At 35.1% G+C, this 7,235-nt stretch overlaps 1 protein-coding gene across 7 annotated transcripts in view; it reads left to right on the top strand.

Annotated features, from left to right (window-relative positions):
- LOC117169108 (acetyl-CoA acetyltransferase, mitochondrial) overlaps positions 1 to 7,235 on the top strand; it is a 260,337-nt gene that overhangs the window by 80,300 nt on the left and 172,802 nt on the right. For 3 of the 7 annotated variants that reach the window (XM_033355261.1, XM_033355257.1, XM_033355260.1), the window contains one exon: positions 3,213 to 3,389. The exons of 2 other annotated variants lie outside the window; for them this stretch is intronic. The gene's annotated coding sequence lies outside the window, so the exon portion shown is untranslated. Of the gene's footprint in view, positions 1 to 3,212; positions 3,390 to 3,576; positions 3,829 to 7,235 lie in introns of all 7 variants that reach the window. 2 more of the 7 variants (XM_033355259.1, XM_033355262.1) reach the window with 2 other exon arrangements.

Raw genomic sequence — 7,235 nt, 5'->3', positions numbered from 1 at the left:
TTCAAATCCTTCTAGTGAAAGATCAAGCCCAGTACCATCGTCAGGTGCCACTGATAGTTTAGTCACGTCTGAGGATGAAATGGATTATGACGATTATGACGATGGTTTTGATTAACTGTGAGTATTCTCAATCAGAAAAGTTAATTTTATATTGTAAATGTTATAAAGTTCATGTTGTATTATAATCAAACCAATATCATTTAATAGAAATATATTCTATTGAAGCAATAAACTTTGTTCGTCTTTTAATAACCTCGCCTTATAAAATATTAATGTTACGTTTTTTTTATTATTGCACAATTTACAAACCCTATCATGAATAATAAAAATGTAATATTATAACAATATTTGATGTTATTTTATTCTATCACGTCTTTTTCTATAAAGATCTTTTTCTACAAAAATCTTTGTACACCTTTTCTTAATTTAATTATCCCGGAATTGTAAAAACTATACGGTTTTATTCATTTTTTTCGGCCATATCTCAGCCGCCATTTTGTTTTTCGAAATTTTGACTTTTGATTCGTATTCAGGGACCTCAAAAACCTTCATGCACCTTTTCTTAATTAAATTAAACCAGAATTGTAAAAACTATACGGTTTTTTTCATTTTTTTCGGCCATATCTCAGCCGCCATTTTGTTTTTCGAAATTTTTACTTTTGATTCGGATTCAGGGACCTCAAAAACCTTCGTGCACCTTTTCTTAATTTAATTAACCCGGAATTGTAAAAACTATACGGTTTTTTATCATTTGTTTCGGCCATATCTCAGTCGCCATTTTGTTTTTCGAAATTTTGACTTTTGATTCGGAATCAGGGACCTCAAAAATCTTTGTATACCTTTTCTTAATTAAATTAAACCAGAATTGTAAAAACTATACAGCTTTCCACATGTTTTTTGGACAAATCTCAGCCGCCATTTTGTTTTTCAAATTTTTTACTTCAAATTCGAACTCAGCGACCCTAAAAACCCTTATATACTTAATATTTCTTCATTGTTCAATATTTTTTTCTATATGCGCACCTAATCTCGATCTCGCTACATAGTGCGGTAGTACTCTATTCATTTTAATTAGTTCCATGGACGAAGAACGAGCTCAGATCCCTTGATAACGGGACAAGAAAGGTTATGCACATGAACAAAAGCATGCATCTTAAGTCTTCCGATCCGCGACTGTACATCTCACCCCGTCAAGCTGGTCGCGGAATATTGAGTCTTGAATGTCTTCGTAACAGGATTATTCTGGGTACAGCACATAGAGTGGCAAATGGAAGAGACCCTCTTCTTAAAATGGTCAGGAATCACGAAGAAGTGGGCAAAGGAGCGTTTCTGTACAAAGCAGCGGAGGAGGCTGCTGAAACACTCAGACTTGACATACCGTCGCCACATTTTGAGCCAAAACATTCCTGATGATAGCTGCAGGGCGTGCTATGCACACCTCGAGCATTTAGCTCACATACTATCTAGTTGACCAACTCACGCGGGAACGACCTACATTCAAAGACACAATGCGGCACAAAGAATGCTTTATTACGATCTCTGTCACTCTCACGGCATTAACTTTAATATCGCTCCTCTAAATGCTCTTAGGGAAATCGAGTCAATTGTCGAGAATGGGAAGTGCCGCATATACTGGAACTTTATTTTCTCGACAATTGTTTCCGTTGCTCACGCAAGGCCTGACATGTTTCTTCTTGACTTCGAGAAGCGAACCATGTTCGTCATCGAATTTTCGGCACTAGCTGACAAAAACATTAAAGCAAAGGAGAATAAAAAGTAAGAGAGGTATCGAGACCTTATAAGGGAGTTGCAACGATTGTACCCGGAATATTTTGTTAAACTAATCGTCCTTATCATCGGCGGTCTTCGAGGTGCCAAGCTTTCACTTGCTAATGGCCTAAAAAGCATCCCTGCGTGTCAACAATATGCTGAAACACTTGCGGAAAAAATGCAGAAGGCGTTAGTCCTTGGGTCGCTCCGTGTTCTTAGGGTGCACGAGGCTTTTGCTGGATCGTCGTATTGATTCCTTTACAGACTGTAACCACCTATCTCACGGTCGTGAGACGTGGTTGTGGCTGAAATTTTACCGCGATTTCACTGGAAGCGTGTGCAATTTTACAGATTAGCACCCGCTCCCGGCGAAATCCTGCGGTTGTCATTATGACACACTTTTAATTATATATATATATAATTATAATTTATTTATTTTTAAGTAAAATGTACTGGTTTTTTCTATTGGAAATAAAAAATTTTTTAAATGAAAAGAACATTATGTTGTTTCGCAGAGTTCCTTGTTCCTATAATAATAATAAATCGAATAGTAGATAAGCGAATGATTGGCCGGTGAACATTGTTGTCTTTGGAATATTCGGTCTGCTGGATCAGGTTGCATCCTATAGCTATACCAGTTAAAGAAAATGATGAGCATTAAATTTTTCAATTAGAAGTAAATTTGCTTGAAAAATATTATTTTCAGGTTGCATTAAATAAGAAAAAACAATTTAGATTCAATTACTTTTTTTTATTTACAATAACTTGTATTTTACAAACAATTGTACAGTTTTTTGATTTCTTCTTCTTCCAATTTATATACATACTTCTTTTGTTGCTATCTCCAATCATATATATTTTATTTGCAGCAATATGTAGATTATAGACTATATCTGCTACATCAAAGCTTATACACGTGTCTTAGGTCTCTCTCTCTATCTCTATCTATCTCTCTTACTCCTCGTCTTATATATCCACATCACTCGTCATATTTATCGCTTCGCTTGTTTCTACACATATATACAAGGTTTTTCGAATCGCTGTACATAATCTTAACTCTCATTTGAGAGTTATTTGGTAGATAGTCTGAGGTGTCGAATTTATCGGAATCTTTTTTAATATACTCATAATGTAATTATAATGAAAGTTGTAAATCATTATGTTTGATATGTCTAGAACTGTGAAGCGTAAATAGAGTGGGATTATTGAATTTAATTTTAGTTTTACTCAATGTTCATGAGTTTGAAGGAATATTTTTCAAATTTGTTTTTTATGTTTTTTCTCAAAGCAGTATTCAAATCAATATAGGCGTATAGCCACGGCTTTTGCTTGAATTCTAAAACTCGATGAATTTTAACAAGCTTCATTCCCAATGTCAAATACTGTTTTAAGTTTTGATAATGGAGAACGTAATTCATCTTTGATTTTGAATTGGTAATTAGTTTCAGGATTTTAGATGTTGGAAGAGGAGGTACAAAATGCTCTGAACATAATGATAGGTCTTTATGCAAATCATGGAGTTCTTCAGGATATTCCAAATCATTCAGATTGTCACAAGTAACTTTATGTTCATCAAGAGATCTATCAAATTTAAAGTGACACAAACACCTGTCACAACAGTAAGTGCACCAATGATCTTTTTTTATTTGTGATTTCACTAGTCTAGATAGATTTTGATTAAAGCAAAATGATAAACTTCTACATCTGAATGAAAGTTATTATTTTCAATCATAAGAAAGTGAATGGTAGGTTTTTTTAGATTTTCCCTGGATTAAAAAAACTGGAGTAATTTCCTCTTTCTTACAGTAATTATCAGACTCTAATCCATACTCATTGGTACCTAAACCGTTCATTTTCTCAAATTTTGGAATTTCCTCAAGAGTAATTGGAAACTTGATATCATTATATTTGAGTTCTGAACCATCAAGCTGAGGATAAGACCTGGTTCTACTTGCATTTTTTTCAACCACGTGAAGAGCTGCTATTACTGACCAGAGAAAATAATACAAGTGTTCATTTTTAATCTTAACCACAGCTTTTTTCTCTCTATAAAATCAGGTAATTCAGTGAAAGTTGAAGCTCCAACTTGAAAAGAGGTGTATCTATTTATGTTAACCGTTAGGCTAATATTTTCTATTAATCTCGACCCTGAATCTGATGTTTTTAAATCTTCAATTTTAACTTCAAATTGTTGACGAATTTTATTCTGAAACCATCCTCCAATATTTTTAGACGTTGGAATAGGATTATTTTTAGAAAAACACGTTTTGCCTCGGGTTTTTCCTTTCCTCCGACTAATGTCTTAAAATAACCGGGAATTCAACGCCAGCTTTGATATTACCTATACTATTAATGACATTCACAACACAGCCACACAAAAAAAGAAAAGTGTGGGGATCTGGTAACAAGACACACGTATTCCTATGGATTTTGGGGCGCTGAATTCGAATTCGGTATCAAACGTCACCCATCACGTCATGGTTGAGCCATAACCTCATAAAATGATGAAAAATCATGCACTGAGGCAAATAAATTTCAAAATAATGCCAGTGATGCAAATTTTCACTTCAAAAACATGTCGACAACTGTGAAGGATCAACTCTTGTCTGATATCAACTTATTTAACATAACTTTACCCAACAGAACCTGACCTCACCTAACCTGAATTAACAGAAATTTATTGAACTACACGTAAAGCTCTAAAAGCATATTTTCCCAGTAGAAAATGTGTGCTACATCGAATGGGTCAACTCGAGCCTAACCTGGAAATAACCTAGCGTAGCCTAACCTAACCTACTCTCACGAAACACAATTAAACTGATTGTGTTGTCCCGTTGTGTTTGCGGTACCGTTTCATTCAGCTTCGGCTTAACCTACATAGATGTTTAATCTATCCTAACCTAAAAAAACCTGACCTAACCTAACCGATTAGTTATATCTCTTAAGTCTCTTAGTTATATATCTCTTAAGTCTAAGAAAAGCAGAGAGAAAAAATTTTTGAATAAAACTCTTATTCATTTGCATGTTTAAGTTACAGTTTTACATTTTAATTGATACAAACATTGACAGGTTAATTGAAATGGGGTCAATTCTACTTCTAGTTCTAAGTTTCTTCAAATCAGTAATGTGCGTCTAAATTTTTAACCACCTGTAGTACAATGAAATGAATTTTATTGTGTTACAACGGGAACACTCAAGTTAATTTCGTTAGGTTCTGTTAAGTTAGATTCATTTGTAGGTGAAGATCGAGTTAACCTATTAAATATAGCACACATTTAAGACTGAGAACCGTACGCTTACATAGCTACACGTGTGGTTGAATTTCAATTTGCTAGGTTGGGTTAGGTCAGTTTTTGTTAGGTTAGGATAGGTTAAACCTCTATGTAGGTTAAGCCGAAGCTGAATGAAACGGTACCGCAAACACAACGGGACAACACAATGAGTTAAATTGTGTTACGTGAAGTTAAGTTAGGTTAGGTTAGGTCAGGTTTTTTTAGGTTAGGATAGGTTTGACCTCTTTGCAGGTTAAGCCCAAGCTGATTCAAACGGTACCGCAAACACAACGAGACAACACAATCAGTTTAATTGTGTTTCGTGAGGATAGGTTAGGCTAGGTTAGGCTAGGTTAAATTTATTTCTGAGTTAGGCTCGAGTTGACCCATTCGATGTAGCACACATTTGCTACTGGGAAAATATGCTTCCAGAGCTTTACGTGTAGTTCAATAAATTTCTGTTAATTCAGGTTAGGCGAGGTGAGGTTCTGTTGGGTAAAGTCATTTTAAATAAGTTGATATCAGACAGGGGTTGATCCTTCACAGTTGTCGACATGTTTTTGAAGTGAAAATTTTTGAAAGCATAAAAAAATAATGAAAAATCAAAAATTCCATTTTTCTGTTGAACTTTGCAAAATAGGTGAAAAGATGGTTTAACAAAAGCAGTGCATTTCAAAAAGATCTACAAATTTGTTTAAACTCACTTTTTCATAGCATGCGTATTTTGTGTTTTAATCGTGAAAAACTATATTGAGAATAAAAAATCAGCCCGCTGCGTGGGCACATTGTCATCACAACTTATGTTTTTTAATTTTCTTATTCGTCTCGTGTGTGGTTTTTCAAAAAATTTACTTTTTTTCAAATGTTCTTAATGCTATTTTTTAAAATTCGAAGAAAAAACAGAACTACCAAAACATTATTCATGACAAATATTATTACACCATTAAGCCATTTCCCTTTCGGGGTAGGCGTGACTCACTCGGTAGGGAAAAGGAGTAGTGTGTGGAAGGGATAGAGATTTTTCAGATTGATCCAGAATTCTCGTGTCATTTAAGTAAATAAGACGTTCGTTCCGCAACACTGCTCCGACCCAGGTTGCTGATCAATCTCTCTAGCAATCACCCCAAGCGAAGAACCTCACGAAGTCGCTTTGTAAGGTTCCCCACTTGGGTTCATTAGTATCCAAGGTCTTTGTTTCAGGCGTCATTCACTCTACTGACCCCCTTTTTATTAATTATTTGCCGCCATACTTTCCTGTCCTGGCATACTTCTTTAGCTTTTATGTCTATGCATTTTTTCATGCAGGCTCTCGTGTTTCTGTGACTTCTTATGTCTCTTCTAACTAGGGTCTCATTCACACATTCTAACCATTCTTTCCGCAGTCTACCTTTAGGCACGCTGCCATTTACTTAACCTTGATACACTTGTTTCGTTAGTCATTCATTTGGAATTCTCTCAACATGTCCGAACCATCTTAACCGATTTCTTTCCCATGTGTCTACTAGCGTCTCTTCTGCACCACATTCTTTTAGAATTATCTCGTTACTTACTTTGTCCATCAGGGTGTTTTCCCGCATATTATGCGCATGAATCTCATGTCAATTGCGTTAATTTTACTCTTATCTTTCTCTTGATAAGTCCATGTCTCGCTACCGTATAGTACAGTCGGTAGAAATATAGAATTATGTATTGCCATTTTAGCTTTATTTGATATATTTTTACTTCTGATAAGGGGACCTGCTCTACCAATAACCTTCTTACCTTCATTTATTCGTCTATCTAATTTCTTCATCTATCTTCCCGTCCCTAGTAAGTAAGCTACCAAGGTATACGAACTTATCAACTTGTTCAATTCTCTCATCATTTAATAAAATATTGCATTGTGTTTTCTCACTCTTTCCTTCGAACACCATAGTTTTTGTTTTATTTGCGTTAATTTTGAGCCTCATGCTCTTCATGCTTGCATCTAGTTTATTCAACATTCTTTGTAGGTCTTCGATAGACTCAGCCATAACAACCTTATCATCTACGAACGCTAAACCACGTATCCTTACTGTTTCGAGATCCACACCCTCTTCGGCGAAGAGAGCTATTCTTAAATACTTGTCCATAAATAATATAAATAACCATGAAGACATGACGCATCCTTGTCTAACTCCTTGAATAATATCGAAACAGTCACTCAGTTTCCCA

The sequence above is a fragment of the Belonocnema kinseyi genome, chromosome 3 (assembly GCF_010883055.1).
Source record: "Belonocnema kinseyi isolate 2016_QV_RU_SX_M_011 chromosome 3, B_treatae_v1, whole genome shotgun sequence".
Taxonomy (NCBI): domain Eukaryota; kingdom Metazoa; phylum Arthropoda; class Insecta; order Hymenoptera; family Cynipidae; genus Belonocnema; species Belonocnema kinseyi.
This window is presented reverse-complemented; position numbering and strand designations above follow the sequence as displayed.